The 20,781-nt window shown below is 36.2% G+C and overlaps 1 pseudogene; it reads right to left on the bottom strand.

Moving 5' to 3' along the window:
• Nucleotides 1-19,427, bottom strand: part of LOC118531401 (peroxynitrite isomerase THAP4 pseudogene) — a 48,808-nt pseudogene extending 29,381 nt beyond the window's left edge.
• Between the last annotated feature and the right edge of the window lie 1,354 nt (nucleotides 19,428-20,781).

The following is a 20,781-nucleotide window of genomic DNA, read 5'->3' as shown; positions in this document are numbered from 1 at the left end:
GCAGGCTTCCCGCGGAGCAGGGAGCCCGATGCGGGGCTCGATCCCAGGACCCTGGGATCATGACCTGAGCCGAAGGCTCAGTGTGACGGTTTCTCAAGATATTGATCAAATGATGCAAATTTTCAGTTATAAGATGCATAAGTCCTGGGGATATAATGTATAGATGGTGACTAGAGTTAATAATACTGTGTTATATACTTGAAAGTTGCTAAGAGAATAGACCTTAAGTGTTCTCACCACTCAGACGCTTAACGACTGAGCCACCCAGGCGCCCCTGATAATATATTTTTTTAAGATTTTATTTGTTTATTTGAGAGAGAATGAGTGAGAGAGAGCAGAGCACAAGAGGGAGAGGGAGGAGCAGACTCCCCACTGAACAGGGAGTCCCAATATGGGACTTGATCCCAGGACCCTGGGGTCATGACCTGAGATGAAGGCAGACGCTTAACCAACTGAGCCACCCAGGTGCCTGATTTGATAATATTTCTAAGTGAAGTAGGCTTATAAGATTTATCTGAATCATCACCTTTGTCATCTGGACTTATTTTAGCTTCTGTTTTGCACTGCAGATTTTTTTTCGTAAGGAAATAAATTGAAACGAATTAAGTCAATGTAAAGAAACTACATTTAGTTCAATAGCCAAAGACATCCTTTAGAATTTTCCAAATTTTTAAACAGTATTACTGAAATTAAATTTATTTTACCAAAATGAGATAGCTGCTTAAGAGTACTTTCAAAATCTGGACAAATAACAACAACAATTTAAAATTGTTAAACTGAGGCACGTGGGTGGCTCAGATGGTTAAGCGTCTGCCTTCGGCTCAGGTCATGATCCCAAGGTCCTGGGATCGAGCCCTGCATCAGGCTCCTGGCTCAGCAGGGAGCCTGCTTCTCCCTTTCCCTCTGCCTCTCCCCCATTCATGCTGTCTTTCTCTCTCTGTATCTCTGTCTCAAATGAATAAATAAAATCTTAAAAAAAATAAAAAATAAAAAGAAATGTATATTCATGTCCTCTACCCATTTCTTGATTGGATTATTAAAAAAAGTAATAAATAAAATTGTTAAACTTAGAAGAGTAATGATTTTTTTAATCAGAAATAGTCAAGAATAAAAAATCAAGCTTTGATTTTATGCCCCAATCAAAGAAAGCAGCAAAAGTGAGATTAGGAAGGAATGTGTCCAGTCAAAGTGAAAACAGTACTCCTGTAACCACAGAAGTAGATGACTTTTTCAAGTAATATCCAAGAAAAGGTGCAAAAATACATGAAATGTTTAAGAATAATGTGATAGAGAAAAGGGAACCCTTATGCAATGTTGGTGGGAGTATAAATTGGTTTAGCAACTATGGAAATCAGTGTGACGGTTTCTCAAGAAATTAAAAATAGGACTACTTTATGATTCAGCAATCCTGCTTCTGGGTATATATCCAAAAGAAATGAAATTTGAAGAGATATCTGAACACCCCCATGTTCACCGTAGCATTATTCATAATAACCAAGACATGGAAACAACCTATATGTCTGCTGGTGGATGAATAGATAAAGAAAATGTGGTATGTATATATACATATGTGTATGTGTGTGTATGTATATAATATGCATACATGATAGAGTATTTCTCAGCCATAAAAAATTAGGAAATCCTGCTATTTGTAATAACATGGGTAATCCTAGAGGGCAGTATGCTAAATGAAATAAGTCAGACACAGAATGATAAATACTACCTGGTATCACTTTTATGTAGAATCTTAAAAAGCCAAACTTGTAGAAATAGAGAGTAGATTGATGATTGCCAGGGTCCTGGGTATGGGGGAAATAGGGAGATATTGATCAAATGATGCAAATTTTCAGTTATAAGATGAATAAGTCCTGGGGATATAATGTATAGATGGTGACTAGAGTTAATAATACTGTGTTATATACTTGAAAGTTGCTAAGAGAATAGACCTTAAGTGTTCTCACCACACACACACACACACACACACACACACGATAACTCTGTGAGATGGTGGATGTGTTAACTAACCTTATTATGTTAATCATTTTGCAATATATATACATATATCAAATTATCACATTATACATGTTAAACTTACACAAGATTATATGTCAATTATATCTCAGTAAAACTGAAGGAAAAAAAGAAATCGATCTTTCTGAAAAATTAACCCAGAGAAAATCAAATTGATATTAAGGAATGCTTACAGTTGTCCAAGGGAAAAAAAAAAAAAGAATAATGTGAGTATTTTTCTCATTGTTATCAACATCGTGTTCTGCATCAACAATTGAAAATACTTGTGGAATACCTATAGTTTTAATGAAATGAAAACATTAACTTCAGGGGCACCTGGGTGGCTCAGTCAGTTAAGCTTCCAACTCTTGATTTTGGCTTAGGTATGATCTCAGAGTTGTGGGATTGAGGCCTGCGTGGAGCTCCACGCTCAGCTCGGAGTCTGCTTCTCCCTCTGTCTCTCTGTTCCTCCCCCCACTTGCTTGCTCACTCTCGCAAATAAATAAATAAATAAATAAATAAATAAATAAATAATTTTTAAAAAAGATTTTATTTCTTTAAGACACAGAGATACAGAGAGAGAGAGAGAGCATTAGCAGGGGGAGAGGCAGAGGGAGAGGGAGAAGCAGGCTCCCCGCTGAGCCGGGAGCCGGATGTGGGGCTCGATCCAGGGACTCCAGGATCATGACCTGAGCCGAAGGCAGACGCTTAACCATCTGAACCACCCAGGCACCCCTAAATAAAATATTTTTTAAAAAACATTAACTCCATATTTAATCCACTATGAATGTATACATATGTAGGCACATGCATGCAAACACATATATTTGGTTGCAGAAAATATAAATGTATGTGGAAGATTTTATTCAGTTAAATTCAAGCCAAAGGATTTAGTTAGATAACCTTTTATGGTTTTCTAAAATTTCTTGGTTACTATGAAATCTGGGTGTTAATGTACTCTCTACTTCACTCATTTATCCAACCGAGTTGGAAGGTTTTTCCAGATTTTTATATCTTTGAAGAGGTACTATAGCTCTACTGATTCTGGAGTAGGCTACGTGTGGAATTAAAAGCAAATGTAAATGCTGACATTTTCAGATCCAAAATATGTAGTTTCCAACCTACTATGGTCTGTGGAATTAGAGCTTCTTTATTTCCGGGAGTGCTAGGTCAAATTATTTTTTGAAGGACATAAGCTCTGATTAATACAAACACTTTTTCTTCAGAAATATCTAACAAATTGGATACCTTTATTTTAACTAATAATACGGGTAACGTATTCATTTCCTATTGCTACTGTAACAAATTACCACAAACTCAGTAGTTTAAAACAATGCAAAAATTTTTCTTATGACTCTGAGTGTCAGAAGTTCAAAATGGGTTCAATGACTAAAACTAATGTGTTCATAGGGCAGTGTTGCTTCTGAAGGTTCTAGTAATTTTATAGTGGACAAATCTGGGCAGATACAATGTTGATCATAAGTAATGAGACATATTGTCATTTATTTATTATTTTTCCTAATATGATGTTCTGAGAAAGTTATAACCTTATTTTTGTGGTATTCTTGCCAAAAAAGATGACGTTAATATAATCATGAGAAAACAGAAGACAAACCAAAATTAAGGGATATTTTTAAGGGAGAAAATAGCTGATTGATGCTCTTCAACCATGTTAAGGTCATGAAGGACAAAGACTAAGGAACTCTGACAGGTTTAAGGACATAAGAAGGCATGACAACTAAATGCAATGTAGGATCCTGGTCCAGAAAAAGAACGATAGAGAGAAAGCAAATGAGATGCAAATAATGTCTGTAGTTTAATAGTATTGTATCAATATTAATTATTCATGTAATTATTAAAATTATATGAAATGTTAACATTAAGGCAAACTGGGTGAAGTGAGAACTCTATACTATTTTTGCAACTTTTCTGTAAGCCACAGTTATTTCAAAATTTAGAAAAATCTTTTAAATACCTTCTTTAATGCTATCAAAATACCAAAGCAGCCTACAGTTAACCCACTGCCCCAGATCTCATTTTCCATGGTTATGACATGGATGAGGTCTGTGTCTTTTCTGATGATTTTCCTATCAAAATATTCTACTTACTTCCACTTTGTGACCTGGTATTAGGTCAAAATGTTAGGAGCTGTCGCATTTCTCCTGTGTACTTACCCCTCCATTAAATTAATTTGTACAGCGGCAAGATGATTACTGCCTTGCAGTCTAAACCAGCAGGTTACCCATAGATGTGGTTCACATGGAAAATAAGATGTAATTTAAAAAATGATAATTTTTAGTATTAATTAAAACTTCTAGTAATAAATATTAATGCCAGCATTCATTTAAACAGGCTACCAGATTAAGAGGTTTATTTAAACACCAGCCATCCTTCTGTTATTTACCTTTGCTTAGTATTAGCATTGTCTGTATCAGGCCTCTTCTGGAATCTACTATGTCTGCAACTCTGGGGTGCAGGATAATAAATCACTGTGGATCATTATCCTGCTCTGGAAAGTTTTTTGTGGCATTCTCACAAAACAGGACTTTGTTTTTCTGTTTATCTTGCTTAGCCTGTTAGCTAAAGAAATAACGTTTACTTTTTTGACATTCCTAGTTTAGTCATTTAAAATAAAGCATATCAGAGAGGAGGTGGGTGGGGGAATGGGTGAAATCGGTGAAGGGGATTAAGAGCACACTTATGATGAACACTGATTAAGAGCACACTTATGATGAACACTGAATAATGATGTATAGAATTGTTGAATCACTCTATTGTACACATGAAACTAATATAACACTGTATGTTAATTATACTGGAATTAAAATTAAAGACTTAATTAAAACAAACAAATAAAAGAACCAGATCAGGAGCAGATTTCTTGTATGTCCTACCTAACTTCTTTGCTCTTACTATTAGGGAAGCAAAGAATTACTAAAAGGAGAGAAATAAGATCTTTCTCTAGTCATCAACTTTCTGACACATAGTCTCTCTTTTGAAACTAATGCTTGGATCACTACAGATTTCTATAGGCAAGGTTTATGCATGAAACCTTTCTCCTGTGGCTCTCTTAGTGATAAGGTTAGCTGGCTGTTCAGCTCATAGCCAAACCAGGTTCTGATCCAAGCTACTGTCCGTTGTAATTTAAACTCATTAGAATATAACTTTTAATCCATATTTAAGCTGCCAATACTAAATTTTGAAAGGAGAATGTAAAGTTAATTCTCACAGCAGTCTTAAAAAAAAAATTAGTGAGTTTTTCTGGGCCTTTAGTTCTTTCCTATAAAACAAAGTTAGTAATTCTCTCAGTTAATTACTGAAGTTCTGTGAAGAGCAAATAGTCATCGGCAGTGAACGTGATGTAAGAGCATTAATATTGAAGAGTGATGAGTAACCACGCACCTCTGATTAAGTGCCTTGAAATTTAACGTCACTTGAAGGAAATCCGTGGCCCTTCTGTGTCTCCTAACATTCCTAAACATGAGAAGGTAGTTTTGGGAGATAGATTTATATTCAGAAGCTTTTAAATATGTTCTCAAGAAGCAGCACAAGGCGGGGCACAATACTCTACAAAGAGCCCCGAGGAGGTTGTGTGAGCAATATGCCCAAGTGTCGTATATTCCTTTCCTCACCATCTTTCCCCTCTTATGGTGCTAATTTACTCTGCAATGTGCTCCAGTAATTGGAATCCCTCTTTATAGATTGCAAACCCTTTTTGGAAGAGAATTTTCCTTATACATCTTTAGAACGTATTTAATGCATAGCCCACTGCTCTGCATATAGTAAGTGTTTAGTAAATATTGGTTGAATTCAAGTAAGGAAATAGAGCCTTTAAATTTTAACATGTCCCTTAAAAAGTCATTTTTAAAAAATCTGAAAGAGAAGTGTGTGTGTGCGTGTGTGTGTGTGTGTGTGTGTGTGTGTGAAGAAGATCAAGCCAGGAAGAGAAACCAATATATCCAGAGGCTGTGTGAGGAGACTGTGCCATGCGTTATTCTAGCCGTACTATTTAGGGCAGTGGTTCTCAACCAGGGGTGATTTTGCTTCACCAAGGAGGCACTTGGCAATGTCTGGGGACATTGTTAATTGTCATGAGTTGTGGAGTATGGAGTGCTGCTACTGGCATATAATGGGTAAAGACCAAGGATGCTGCTAAAAGCTCTGGAATGTACAGTACAAATAATGACCTGGTTCCAAAATGTCAGCAGTGCCAAGGCTGAGAAACCCTGGTATAGATCAAACCAAGCTGGGGTCAGTATGATAAAACAGAGATTTTATTAGGACATAGCCCTTCTCCAAATGTAAAATTATTTTTTTATGCACTTGCTTCTTTTTAAAGTATGTATCTTTCTCATTTGCACTCCTATCCCACATAATAGTATTACTATGAAAATGAAAATCTTTGCCTTTAAAGTTAGAGTAGAAGCAGAACCTGGAATAGCTTTCTTTTAAGGACTTTCCTATTCTGACATCCTGAATTTTTTCCCCTCTATGTGATCTTACCAAAAAGATGGCTGAGCGGAGTTCTTAGATAGCCTTACATGTAGGTAGGATGACCAGTTTCTGCCTCTTGGGAAGGCAAATTTACTTCTACAACTTTTCCTCTTCTGCTTTTTTTGGGGTAGAGGGAGATAGTGTATCTACTCCAAGATTTTAGGGATAAAAGTTAGCATAATAAGAGTAAAGTTTGAAAAGAGAGTGACAACCAAAACACAATTAAAAGGTGAAAACAGGAATAATGTCCATTTTAGCAGTGTGGCCAAATTTAACTTGAGTTGGGGATCTCAGTTAATCTGTGTGATATATTATTTTAAATTTATAGAGCATTCACTTAAATGGGTTTAAAAAAGTGACTAAGGCAATTGAAATTATGATATCAGAGATTTGGCAGTTATCTGATCCTGAAGGTCATGGCACAATTAGGCTGAGAAATCCTGGCTTGGAACCTGGAAGCCCTGAGTTAGTCTAGTAATTTTCTTGGTTTTCCTTATATTCTGGATCTAGGGATAACCCGGGACAGAGTCAAACTTTTTGAGCTGTTTGCTAATGCAAATCTTGAGATATTCCTCAGCCAGTCAACCAACCAATAATCAGCTCAAGGTCATCCCTGTACCATGGATGGAACAAGTTGTCAGTATTTAAGGCATAAAATTCATTTTGGTGAAATGCTCAGGCCATTTGACATTACTCTTAATAATCTACTGTGCTTGTTGACACATCGCATCCTCCATCCTCTGAGTTCTGACTCAAACCTGTAATAATGTGTTTACAGTAGTTTCCTCAATGATATGAACAATTTGCCTATGAGCTGAAAATATGCAGTATGATACCCATTATTATCGATCTACCCATTCTGCAAGCCCAATTCATGGTAATTAATGCGAACACCTCACCTATTTCTTTTTGCTTTTGCTTTCAGCTCCTGAATTTTTATTTGTCTATTTTTTCTGTGGTGAGGAAGTTTCATAGCTCAGCAAAGTCTTAGAACTTTTTTTTTTTTAATAAACAGGCTGTAAAATGCAGCTGCATCTAGCTGTAAGACATCAAGCAAGTGACCTAGGACTTGTTATTTTTCTTCTCAGTTTCTGTAGCTAAGGCAAGGGCTTTTTCTTGGCCTCTACTCAGTGATAGGCCAAAACCTGAAGCTTTTAAAGTGGGAGAGGAAACCTAGAAGGTAAGCTTTTGTTTCACAAAGAAATCCCAGCAAGTTACCTAGGGATGCATTATTAATCATCTCCTCTTGTTGACAGTGCAGGGATCACTTTGTTGATATTCATCATGTCTGTTGGTAAAAAAAAAAAAAAAAAAGGGAGGGAGGAGGAGATCGAATAACATCATTACTCTTACAGTCATTCTCTGTTTCTGCTTTATATTTGGAAATTTAGTACAGTGCATGTCTGTTTCAGTAATTGTGGTGTAATAAACATCTGTGGAGGATGGTGTAACATGTTTGTCTCTGCAGAGCCCCATAGCAAATAACATGTACATCATCGACTCTCAGATAACTCTTAGAGAGGGCCTATAACTACTGAGCACATATCAGGGAATGATGTATAATTTATATCCTGATGTAGAAAGAAAAAAAGTGAAAGAAATTTGACCGGCTGGTAGTTTCTCATTAAATTTCGAGAGCTCTAGTAGTTCTTATTTCCTGGTTTCATCAGGAAAGTATGTGTTTAGCATGTACTTTTAGTCTATAAACACTCCATCCTGCCAATGATACAAAAAAAAAAAAAAAAATCCACACTGTGCAATCGAATTTCCCATATCTTGTCCCTTGTCGAATTTCTAAACCATGGATACAGATGTTTCAAGTACAGATCTACTCTTTATTATCAAGAGGCTTCATTCTTTTAAATTCCCTCCATGACGATTCCATGATCTGGGACTGGACTGGCTACATAATTGGCCAGGTGCAGTAGCAAATGACAATGAGAGGCCCCCTGGTTAAAAGTTATGAAGTGGAACGCCTGGATGGCTCACTCAGTTAAGCATCTGGCTCTTGATTTCCACTCAGGTCATGATCTCGGGGTCTTGGGATCGAGCCCCACGTCAGGCTCTGTGCTCAGCCGGGAGCCCACTTGAGATTCTCTCTCCTCCTCTCCCTCTGCCCTCCCCCCCAATAATAAATAAATAAATAAATCTTTAAATATAAATAAATAAAAAAATATGAAGAATTTTGCGATGGCAACAGCAGGGCATTATACCAAGCATGGAATCCTCTGTGGCCACTCAGATTGCACAACCACAAAGCCCATCTGCAAAACTGGCATACCTAATAAGACCCATGCCCATGAAGGTTACTTGGAAATGATATCCATTAGATAGCCATTCTACACAAGGAAAGCCCTGTACATATCATTTTTTAATTATAAAGTTCTCCATATTACTTTATAATACCTTCTAATGGTATTGAAAAGTCCAATTCATGTCATTTTTTGTAATTTTATTGAGGTGTAGTGGAAGTAGACTGATGTACACATATATAGAATGCAAAACTTGACAATTCTCAACATATGCATCCTCCCAAAAGACCATCACCACGAGAAAGGTAACAAATGTTTTATCATCCTCAAAAGCTTCTTCCTTTTTGTAATCCATCCTTCCTTCTCTACACCCTGTCCCATGGCAACCACTAATAGGCTTTCTGTCACTGTAGTTTAATTTGAATTTTCTGCAAGCATAGAATATGTACATTTGTCTAGCCTTTTTCCCTCAGCATAATGACTTTGAAGTTCATTCGTATTGTTACTTGTATCAGTATTTCATTCCTTTTTATTGCTGATCAGTATTCCTTTCAGTAAACTGTTTATCCATCACATGCTAATAGAGATCCATGTTTTCTTTGGTGTTTGGCTCTTACGTGGAAAGCTGCAATGAATACCCATCCTTGTATGAAATGTGATTTTTATTTTCTCGGGTTATAACTGGGATAGGAATAGTTGAGTTACATAGTGGTTAAACGTTTAAATTTTTAAGGTAGTGGGAAATTGTTTCTTAAAGTGGTTGTTGCATTTTATATTCCCACCAGCAATGTGTGAAGGTGATGTAGGAAATGTTGGGATTTAGAGCCAATGGCCAAGAAAGAATTCTTGAGACATCTTTAGGGCAAAAAGGTGGCTTTATTAAAGCAGGGGGACAGGACCCGGGGGCAAAAAGAGCTGCACTGGGGTTGTGACCGGTGACTGATTATATACTTTCAAGTTGGAAAGGGGTTAGGGACACCACAAGCCTCAAAGGTATTTTGGAAACAAGGTTTCTGGGACCTTGAGGGGACCAGTTATTGTTAGAAAAAGGTCATTTATTACTGTTTAGTAAACCCTCAGTCATGAGACCCTTCAGATGTGTATCAGTGGGCCATATGATTGGAGGATGATTGCTAACATGTGTCTTGCAGGGTAGAGATAAAGGAAGTTCCTAAAGGAATTTTTATGTTAAAGTAAACTCACTGGATCCTGGGGGTTCAGGCTAAGACTGCCTTTTGCCCTTAGCAAAGTGTCAACATCAAGGCAGATGAGCTCACAGAGGAAGGTCATTCTACCTATTTCAAGGACTTGACAATCGGCTGTAGGCAATAAGGAGATTTAATTTTTTCTTTTGCCTTTGTTTCCCTTATCAAAGGTTCTAGTAGTTCCATATACTCAAAACACTTGTTATGGTCAGAAAAGACCAACTCATGTGATATTTAATTCTCTTCTAATATTACCTTAAATTTATTTGTAGAGAATTTCTCAGAGAATTCTGATTTTTATTTCCAAAATTTTATTATGAAAAGTTTCAGGCAGAAAAGTTGAAAAAATTATACAGTGAACCCTCATATATATACCACCTAAATCTAATAATTATTATTTTGCTGTGTTTGCTTTATCACCTGTCTATACACTTACCTCTCCATCTATCCAGTCACCACTCAATTTTAAAGGATGAAAGAATATGTAAGTATAATGGGGAATAACACAGATCTCAGACACAGATTGTCATCCAATAAAAATTATGTTTTCTTCTCAGATTTTTTGCTTACAGCTGATATTTTCTTGTTAGATTAAAAAGTCTAGAACAGAATTTGGAGATCATGTAGTTCTTAACATCATCATTTTCTTTACTACACAAATGAGAATCTATGGCCAAATTAAATGATTTGCGCAAGGTAATAAGGTTAATCGTGAATCAGATTTCATGATTTCTAGATCAACATTCTGTGCCCAAATCCACATTTTCTCACAATATTAATTATTCATATTTTAAATGAATAAAATGTGTTACTGTTACTGAATTGTAAAAAATTATTTTGCAGTCCACTTATTAAGATACAGTTCTGTATTATAATTATATACAAAAGCCTGCATTTTTAAAGTTGAAAGGAATATTAGTATTCTCTATGTTTTTACCAACCCTAGTGACCATTTGAAACCTGACTCTGGAGTGAGTGGGTTAGTACTTTGAAAAAATGTTTAAGGCAATTCAGTTATTTTTCCTAATTTTCTTCATTTGTAGTGAAACATTAAGTACATAAATGACCCATATTTTTTTCTCCCTTTTTGTCTCCGTTTACCAATCTTTGGGACATTTATCTTCATGCCAGCAACTCCATCGGGATTTTTCAGATGAAGGAAGAGGAAATGGAACTTAGAGAAGTCCAATTTTATTTGTTAATAAGAAGGAGGTTGAAAGTAATGGTTAAAATTGGATTTTTAAGCTATCAGTGGATGTAATTTATTCCATCATGCCGGGTCCCCATTTGCCTTCTCTTTATTGCAGGTAATTGAGAATTAGTCACGTTTGTTATTTTTAGCACTCCCCGATTTTGTCTGGAAATGGAAATGAAATTACAAAAACAGGTAAAGAAAAGCTATCAAAAATATTTTTAAAATTACCACTCCTGATTCAGTGAGCCAGGAATTATTAGGAGACTTGGAAAAGGATTGTTCTAAGATAAAAATTAGGTGGGTTTTGTTTGAGTTGATTATTCATCTAAATAGCCAAGATTGAGTAGAATCACTGAGATCTCCTTGCCACACATCTTAAAGTAAGTGTGTTGGTGCTAAGAAGAGAGCAGGGGACTCTTATTTCAGTTATTTTACTACTAATGCTTGATTTTGAGAAAGTGAATTTTTGAAGCTTTGGAATAGGGCTTTTAACTTGCTTTTTTCTCCCTTAATCTTGAAATTTTACCCATTTACACAAACTGTTTTTTAGAAAGAATATTCCAGATGCATTTAAAAATTTGATGGTCAGTAGACAGTTTAATCTGAAGAAAAAAGACTGATTTATATTTCTAGGTACCCTCAAAATAGAAAGTAGAGCTTCCAGTGCTATTTCTTTGTAAGGGTTTAAATTCATGTACAGGCTGTTAATTTGAAGGGCGTTTGAAGTTTGAATTATAATGCATCAGTCATCCTTGAAAACTCAGGCAATTAATATACACAAATACAAAATTCCCTAAACAATATTTTTGTCCACACTTCATTTGTATATGCTTATAGGAATTACTCATGCTAAACTGCAATTTACCGAATCCCTGGTAACAAAACAAATCACCCTGCCATTTTATACTTAAAAATGTCAATACTAACTTTTTTCAAAATGCAGGTATGGCATTTGATTGCAGATACTTAGTGATGCCAGAATTCTCATCTTAATAGTGAGAAGGAAAAATGTTCTATTTTAAGAATCACTATGCCAGTTAACAAGTTATTATTAACATAATAAATTATTATTTCCTTTGTTAAAAGGATCTTCTGACATCTTGACAAATTTAACACATCTACCAAGTGGAAGTTACTCATTTATCACTCTAGAGATCAGTATCACCACTTTTAAATACATATACTTACAATAATGGCAATACCCTATGCTTTGTTACAGTTCTCGTTCACTTTCTATGCAAGTGAATTAACCTTGTGGCAGTCCCCTATCCCTGAAAATAGAAAGAACTCAGTAAATAACTTTAAAGAACAGTGTCTATTACACACAGGTATTCAGAGGAATTTACGAATGACTTGCAATGTATTTGGGGGAACTAAATGTCAATATTTTATTCAATCTACTTTTGAATTTTTATTTTAAAACCAAAAGATTGTGTTTTTTTAATCTTTCTAATTTTTCCTTTCATCATATTTATGCAGGTCCTTCAGAGTGCTTAGAAATGCTTAAGAATTTTAATGGAAAGTTATTCATTTGGGTAAAAACATGGAAAATAACCTGATTACATTAATGATTTAAAAATACACATTTAATAATTGACAATGATAAAAAGTTAATGTTTATAATTAATTTGATAAAGAAATTACTAGTGGTTATAAATACCTCTGAGTGAAATCTGGAGAAGGTAAGTGGTATATGCCACAGATAAATTATAATGGGGCAGAGAACCAGAGATTTTTAATTTGGAGAGGTTTTACTTGCCTTGATATCTTTGAAGGTATCAACAGAAAGTCATCTTCCTTACCTTAGACCATGACCTTTTTTTTTAAGTTTAAATTCAATTAACCAACTTATAGTACATCATTAGTTTCAGATGCAGTGTTTAATAATTTATCAGTTGCATATAACACCCCATGCTCATTATATCACGTGCCCTCCTTAATACCCAGCACCCAATTACCCCATCCCCCCACTCACCTCTGCTCCAGCAACCCTCAGTTTGTTTCCAGTAGTTAAGAGTCTCTCATGGTTTTTCTCCCTCTCTGATGGCTTCCCATTCAGTTTTCCCTCCCTTCCCCTATGATCCTCTGCCCTGTTTCTTATATTTCACATATGAGTAAAACCATATGATAATTGTCTTTTTCAGACTGACTTATTTTGCTCAGCATAATACCCTACAGTTACATCCACATTGATGTAAATGGTAAGTATTCATCCTTTCTGATGGCTGAGTAATATTCCATTGTATATATATATACCACATCTTCTTTATCCATTCATCTGTTGACGGACATCTCAGCTCTTTCCAGAGTTTGGCTATTGTGGACACTGCTGCTATGAACATTGGGGTTCAGGTGCCCCTTCAGATCACTACATTTGTATCTTTGGGGTAAATACCTAGTAGTGCAAATGCTAGGTCATAGGGTAGCTCTATTTTTAACCTCTTGAGGAACCTATATACCATTTTCCAGAGTGGCTGTACCAGCTTGCATTCCTACCAACAGTGTAAGAGGGTTCCCCTTTCTCTGCATCCTTGCCAACATTTGTTGTTTCCTGTCTTGTTAACTTTAGCCATTCTGACTGGTATGAGGTAGTATCTCATTGTAGTTTTGATTTGTATTTCCCTGATGCCGAGTGATGTGGAGCATTTTTTCATGTTTCTGTTGGCCATTTGTATGTCTTCTTTGAAGAAGTGTTCATGTCTCCTGCCCATTTCTTGACTGGATTATTTGTTTTTTTGGGTGTTGAGTTTGGTAAGTCCTTTATATATGTTGGATACTAGCCCTTTATCTGATATGTCATTTGAAAATATCTTCTCCCATTCCGTAGGTTGCCTTTTAGTTTTGTTGACCGTTTCCTTTGATGTGCAGAAGCTTTTTATCTTATCAAGTCCCAATAGTTCATTTTTGCTTTTGTTTCCCTTGCCTTTGGAGACATGTCTAGCAAGAAGTTGCTGTGGCTGAGGTCGAAGAGGTTGCTGCCTGTGTTCTCCTCTAGGATTTTGATGGATTCCTGCCTCACGTTTAGGTCTTTCATCCATTTGGAGTTTATCTTTATGTGTGGTGTAAGAAAATGGTCCAGTTTCATTCTTCTACATGTGGCTGCTGGGAAAATTGGACAGCCCCATGACCTTTATTCTTACCTAATTCTCAGCCTTAGCTTTCCCTAGCCCTTCACTGTGGGCTCACTCATATTTCCAAATCAGGATAGAAACAGTGGGCAGGGTTGCCTGGCTGGCTCAGTTGGTAGAACATGTGACTCTTGATCTTTGGGTTGTGAGTTCAAGGCCTGCTTTGGGTGTAGAGATTACTTTAAAAAAAAAAAAAGAGAGAGAGAGTGGGCATATTTAGAGAGTCCTGTGGTTTTCAAGAGTAGGAGCTGATTATAGTATTTTTTTCCAAAATAAAAAGTGAGTTCCCACTCATGAATATTAGACTCCTTTTTATAGAAAAAGTTTTACAAGCTCAAACTCAGTGTACATCTTCTGACAGATACTGGTTTGCCTCTGAAGAAAATCAGACAGTGTATTAGAAATCAGTATGTTCTTCACAATTGCAAGACAACCACGAACTTCTGGATTTGGACTTCTTAACTCCTCTCCCCTTGACTCCAGGACCTATAAACATTTCAGTTATTTCTTTGATTTCAACCACACCTTTCTTTTTGATCTTAGAGTCCTCTGAACTTTTATTGGGTATTTGATTACTATTTTTTTCTACTTTGAATTTTGAGTTTCTTTCCACAGAAATTTGAACTTGTCCATTTGATTGGAGCTCTGCACTTTTAATTTAGAAATCACAGGACTCGTTTCTGTCTGAAGAATTACCAAGGTCATAAAAGTATCATACTTCTAGGATGTATGTAAAATTATGACAACTGCTGATATGCTAATAAGAGGAACCGGTGACCTCTTCTGGTTCATTTTTACTCTGCTCCCTTCCATGATTCTAGGGAGCAACACCATGCCTTGCACTCCAGCTTACTCCTAAGGAGTACTTAATTTTACACAGCATGATGGGTATTTCTTTTTCCCAGAGGGTCAGAGATTTTTTTGTCCTTTAGGCCTGGGTACAGAATCACTACTTCTAGGAGTCCTGCCCAACAACCTGATCTAACAGTCTCTCAAGCTCTTTCTGTCCTTTTATCCTTATTGCTATCACTGCCTTGTGTTTTATTACTCATTATTTCTTAATTTGTTTATTTGCCTTCTTCCTCCACTGGAACACAAGATCCATGACCTGAGGGTTATTCACTACTGCAAAAGAACAGTGTCTGGCATAGAGAGGACCCTCAGGAAATGTTGGTTGAATGGCAGATATTGACAAAGGAAGGTCTCTCTAAAATTACAGGCATTAGGCATCTCTAAATGTAAAACAATAACAATTAAATGGTATCTTAATTTTGTCTAACTGAAAACATGGAATTATATAGACTAAATCATCTTAGAAAGAATGTTAAATATTGGGTACCTGGGTGGCTCAGTAGGTTAAGCATCTGCCTTCGGCTCAGGTCATGATCCCAGGGTCCTGGGATCTAGCAGCATCGGCCTCCCTGCTCAGCAGGGAGGCTGCTTCTCCCTCTGCCTCTGCCCCTCCCTCTACTTGTGCTCTCTCATGCTCTCTCTTTCTCAAATAAATTAGCTAATTAATTAATTTTTAAAAGGAATGTTAAATATTACAAATATCAATTCTAACAATATTCTAGGGACAGCTAATTTGTTCAGAAATATTAACAATCAATAATAATTGTGTAATTGATTTTTAATTTTTATTTCTGAACATCACTAGTGTGCTTACAGTCTGGTGAAAATGAAACACTTCTTTGTGCTTTTAATGGTGTTTTAATTTAAAGGTTCATACATTTTTTGATGACCTTGGAGATAACTTTTTCAATCATCATGGGTAGTTGCAGCTGAAGGTTTGATTTCTCTTTTTTTGCTGCTGCTATAAGAATGTGCCCTTGACTTTGCTCTCTTCTGAACTGATACTTTTGTTCCTGTTCAGAAATCAAAAATAGCATGTGAACATTACATCATACATAATTTTTCCACCAAAACATTTGAGGATAACTTAGATTCATTTATTAGAGTTTTATTTTCCCAAATCTTGTAATACCCTAGAGTTCTACAGTAACTAACCTTACACTGAATGCCAGAGGACATGCACTAAGCTCTTATTTAAAATCTATTTATGATGTATTTTAAATATTCAGTAGAGACACCTTAAACATGCAGCCTTAGTTTATTGAAAATGGATTTCCTAAAACCAGGAGATTAGATATTTATATCAGGCATTTGTATAAAGACAGGTTTTGCAAATCTGTCATACAAAGGACTGATTATAATGATCACGTATTGTTTAGCAGCCCAGTTATATTTTTCTATATTAGTAACTGCTATAGCCCACCCATATCATTCTATATTTTGTTTTCATTTTTAACTTATGTTTGATTCATGTTTCTGATTGAATGAAGATTGCTTATAAATGTAGAAACTTCAAGCTTTTCTGCTTTACCATTCCAATATAATATATTTATATAAGCTGTTTAAAAAGTTCTGAGACTTCTGAAATTAGAAGTTTAAGGAACCAGTACCTACCTGCTTTTGGTATTATAGCTATCCTTTTGGTATTACTGCATAGAAAGAGATTTATGTTGACACTTGTTCTAAACCAGTGGGAATTTTGCCACCTGGGAGACATTGTCCATTTTTACAGACATTTTGATTGTCACAATTAAACTGTGCTAATGGGATCTAGTGGGTAGAAGCCAGGGATGTACTAAACATTCTGTAACACACAGAACAGCCCTTCGCAACAAAGAATTATCTGGTTTAAAATGTAAATAATGCTGAGATAAAGAAACACTGGTTTATACAAAGTTTTAAAAATTAGTGTACTTTAGAAAAAAGTGATGCTTACTTAATATGAGTATTAAAGTTCTCCAAAAAGGCTAAGATACTCAAAAAATGTCTTCTTAGAGGAAAAGATGAATACTAGGGATAATAAGAAATGAAATCACAGGTAATGGAAAAAAAGATTGTGTAGGCTTTTGTAGGCCATTCTAAGAAATTTGGCTTTTACTTTGCACGAGATAAGAACCCATTATATGGTATAGAGCAGAGGAGAAGCATAATCTACTTTATGTTTTCACAGGATCCTTTGACTTCTATGGTAGAGAGAATGCTAAAGCTATTCTCCAAAGTTCCTTTCCCTTGTTATTCAATTAGTACTAATCTAGGTACTAATGTGAAGGGACTTTGCAAATGTAATTAGATCACAGGCCATAAAATAGTAAGATCATCACAGATTATCTGGCCATATCCAATCTAATCACTTAAGACCTTAAAGCAGAGAAATTTCTCCATCTGGTGTTAGTCAGAGGGATGTGGCGGAAGAGGGAGGTAGGCAAAGGAGAGATTCGAAGTATGGGGGAGATGCCACCCACTATTGGTAGCTCTGAAGGTGGAAAAAAGGCCACAAACCAAGGCATATGGGCAGCTTCTGGAAGCTGAGAACCACACCCAACCAAAAACCAGAAAGGAAACAGGGATCTCAGGTCTACACTGCATAGAACTGAGTTCCATCATCAACCCAAACAATTATGGAAGCATGTTTTTCCCTAAAGCCTCCAGAAAAGAACACAGCCCTGCTGACACCTTGATTTTGGCCTAAACAGAACTGTCGGAGCCACACTGTGCCTGGACTTTGGACCATGGAAACTGTAAGATAATAAATAGTTGTTTTAAGCCACTAATTCTGTGGTAATTTGTTTCAGCTACAATAGTAAACTAACACAGTTACTGTGCTGAGGATTGTAGACTCTGGGAAAGCAAGGGTAAAAATGGAAACAGCTGGGAATGCCTCTCGGTAACCTGGGCAAGAGATGACGGTGACCTAGAGCAAGGTGGTGGTGGTGGGAATGATGAATAACAGTTTAGTTCTGGATATGTCTTAAAGATAGAGCCAATAGAATTTTCTAATGAGTTGGGTAGGTGTTATGAAAGAACTAGAGAATACAAGAATAATACCAAAGGTTTTGCATGAGCAACTGGATGGATGGAGTTGTCATGAACTAAACTAGATAAGACTGAGCAGATTTTAAGGGAAAGATTAAGATGTTAGTTTTAGATATAGTTATGATTCTTTTTAAGATTTTATTTTAAACTATTTAGCCCCAGGGAGAGCAAATATTTGACACATACGCCTCCTCAGCCTTTCCACTGACATTGCTCATAGATCACGTCACGCTTGTCAGCTGATTCAAGACATTAATTACATCAGAGTCCTTCTTAGCTCAGCATTCAAGGCAGCACTATCAAAGGAGAGGTGTCATAATTCAAGATGAAACCATTTGCCATTCTTACTGTTCTAGTGTCTCTTGAATCACACACCATGTGTATAAAACATAAATACGTCTTTCTGTATATTGCTCAATAATTTAGCAATATGTCCATATACTGCATTTATCATAGAAATACATAGCTCTGAATTGTAGAGGTCTTCAGTGATTATGAACAATTTATTTTAATATAACATAGTTCATCTCTTCCCATACTCTAGTCAAAATATATTTCTTTTCCTCTTAATTAAAAAAAAATAAGAGGCACTATGTACAGAATTTCAGGAAACATTATTAACTCACCCTTTTTCCAGTCACACAGACATAGAAACTTTATCTTTGTTTATCTTGTGGTCAAGAAGAGGACTGGGTTTGAGGCTTTCTGGAGATGAACACCCATGTATTTATTCCTAAAATAAACATTCAGGTTAGAGTTAGTGAGAGGAGATCAAGAGATACTTTTGGCAAAGCATCAGACTGGGAGATATTCAGTGAGGGGGCTTTTCTAGACTTACTGATCAGCTCATGGGAGTAGTGCTTGGGTTGGTGGCACTGCTGCTTTGTTTGGGGTTAAGTGGAAAATGAGCCATGTCAGTCTGAAACCGTCACTGCTTACTGATGGGCAACTATGTTTAGCCAGCCATATCCCCTGGATCCATTATTGTCTACCTCCACTATAGTTTCATACTACCCTACATATGCCACTTAGCACTGCTGTGCGCAGTATAGATTACTGGATGATACTTGGTCACATTGCAGCTAGGCAGCAGTGACCAATCTGTAGGCATACACTCTTGGTTGTCTGTAAGATCAAGTGGGCACAGTGCCTGGAAGAACTGACCAGGATCACTACAATATTCTGTTGGTGGTCGAATAGTCACCCTCTCACAGTCCCATGGTCGCTGACATACCCAAACATTCATATGCTTGGGCATACTGACACACAAAAATGCCCACAGGTGTGTATACACACACACACACACACACACACACACACACACACACAATTACTTATATCCTCCCACAAAGCCATTTGGTCTTTTCCCTGGCATCTTCTTACCCTGGATGCTCTTGAAATATTCTATTTGATTTCCTATACAATATCATCCAGATGAGAAAAGAAAACATGCTGCGTTTAGGGAGGCAGAGGGTGTTATCGGGACTTTGTCCTTAATGAGTTTGAGTCAGACTGTTTATTCCCTGGCAGAACTGATTGCTATGACCATCTTTTCAGAAAGACTCTTTTCTTGGCCCTTGAGAATCATAGCATCTTCTGAGCTTTCCAGACAGTCTGTTCATGCAGTATTGACTTTTCAGTTATATGTATTGTTTTGGCAGTTTGGGCATCTAAAGAATAAACTCCTGAATAGCAGAAAATATGCAACAATGTCTAGCTAATGGTGCCTAATAAATATTCTTTGAATGAATCAAGCTAACAAACAACACTTTTTTATTATGATAACATAATGGCAAACAATCAAAGACTCACTAATTTTATCTTGACTGAAGCCTCAAATTCCTTTCGCACGTTGGTTGATTTTTGCTGAATCTGAGTCAGTAGACATATAATGAAAATTTAAGGCAGGTTTTGCTAATAATTTCAAGAAAACTAGAAGGCTTGAGAAATGAAAGAAATCTTGTCTTTCATAAAAACTGTATAAAATATATTTTGTAATAAAAGATTCTCCTTTGGCTATTATAAAGACCAAGCAATCCTCTATAAATCAAGCTTGGCAAAAGCTTATTTAATTTGGTATGCTTGGAAGTTAACCAAACTAATTTATAAGTGTCACTCATCCTTTTGTTAATTCATTTCACTGACAGGCTTTGAAAAGAATGTAGAGACATTTCATCACTGGGTCACCTGTGGGCCATACTTAGCACTAATTGGAAAGATGGCTCACCACAAGTGAGATATTAAAACATAGAGAAGAGGCTCTTGTTTCAAGCTATTCTTATTTATTTATTCTCAGCCATGCCATGCTGACAGATCATTATTTTTCCAATAGCACCATTTTGCCATTCAATATAGAAGTCAATGGCAATCAAAACATCATTTGCGATTGTAGTGAACAGCAACCTCAATTTCACGTGGATTTCCCTTTTTATCATTTCAGAAGAATGGAATGTAGATAAGTACTGTGATGAGAGTCAAAATGAGACAGATATTATTATATATAGACAAGCCCAGTGCAGAAGTTGTGGACAGTTTTATGATGACTATTTACTAGTCTGAAGATAATGAAAGTTTTCCTCAACTGAAGACTGAATAATTTTAGAGTCTATGCA

The sequence above is a fragment of the Halichoerus grypus genome, chromosome 4, assembly GCF_964656455.1.
Source record: "Halichoerus grypus chromosome 4, mHalGry1.hap1.1, whole genome shotgun sequence".
Lineage (NCBI taxonomy): Eukaryota > Metazoa > Chordata > Mammalia > Carnivora > Phocidae > Halichoerus > Halichoerus grypus.
Note: the sequence above shows the minus strand (reverse complement) of the source record. Positions and strands in the feature narration are given on the sequence as shown.